Below are 1,150 nucleotides of genomic sequence, written 5' to 3' on the forward strand. Positions count from 1 at the left end.
GCCTGGCAATATAGCTGAAGGCATTTTTAGCAGCCACAATGGCATAAGCATTTCCTGCTACGTTTACAACCAAACAAAATTCCCAGACATTTTTCAACATGAACTACTGATTAACTAGCTCTTTCTCATCCTAGTCTTGAGCATTTAAGATTCTGAATTTAAACATATAGTTTATCCTTGTTAAATTTAATTGCAGTCTGGATGCAGATGTCATCTTACCAATATAATTTTTCAAACTTTATTCATCACATTAATTTCTCTGCAGCTCTGCCATAGTTACGTATCTCATCAACACATTTTTTAAAAACTTTTTACACCACCCAAGGTCCAAATATAATACACCATGTGTTCCTGGTGAAAAAAAAAAAAAAAAAATTTTTTTTTTTTTTTGGCTCCGAATGCCTTCAGGGCAGGTTTGGCTGGCTGGAGTTGTGGGGATCGAACCACAGCAACCTGAGCCTGACTGCTTTGTCGAAGCAGCCACTTAAAGAACTGAACTAGGGCCAGGGCCCCCCTGGTGAAATTTTAAGTGTGTCATTATTCAATATTTTACACATTGAGTTAGCTAACCAGCCAACCATATTTTATATTAGACACACATGTATAAAGAACTTTGAGACTCATGAGATTATGATTCATGGTATCTAAAACAATTTCCTGATCTACAAATTTTATGATTCTAAGTAGAAATAAAAGTAATGGAATCCAGAAATGGAAACATGTGATCAATCATACCATATTCTTTCTTTTTTTAATTAATTGGTACAGGGTCTCACTATCCTCCTGTCTCAGCCTCCCCAGCCCTTGATTACAAGCATGCACTACCATGCCAGGTTTCAGTACCAGGGATCAAACTCCACTCCTTGCACTTGCCAGGCAGGCACCTAGACCACTGAGCTATCTCCCCAGCCCATATTCTTTATTTCTTAATGCTTTGTATAACCTGTTTAATCACTTACAATTGAATTTTCCCAGGATTTAACATTAAACAGGGGCCAGACAAATAGCTCAGCACATTAAAGGATTTCTATCCCCAGGCCTGCTATGCTGGCCCCACTCCCGGGCACACCGAGATGGCAATTGAGACTGGGTGTGGTGGTACATATCTGTAATCCCAGCTCTTGAGAGGCTGTAAACAGACAGATCACTA

At 39.1% G+C, this 1,150-nt stretch overlaps 1 protein-coding gene across 2 annotated transcripts in view; it reads right to left on the minus strand.

The window, feature by feature from the left end:
• The window catches only part of Usp54 (ubiquitin specific peptidase 54), a 147,642-nt gene that overhangs the window by 130,296 nt on the left and 16,196 nt on the right, over window positions 1-1,150 (minus strand). The gene's annotated exons all lie outside the window — the stretch shown is intronic.

This window comes from Octodon degus, unplaced genomic scaffold, assembly GCF_000260255.1.
Source record: "Octodon degus isolate 3935 unplaced genomic scaffold, OctDeg1.0 scaffold00005, whole genome shotgun sequence".
Lineage (NCBI taxonomy): Eukaryota > Metazoa > Chordata > Mammalia > Rodentia > Octodontidae > Octodon > Octodon degus.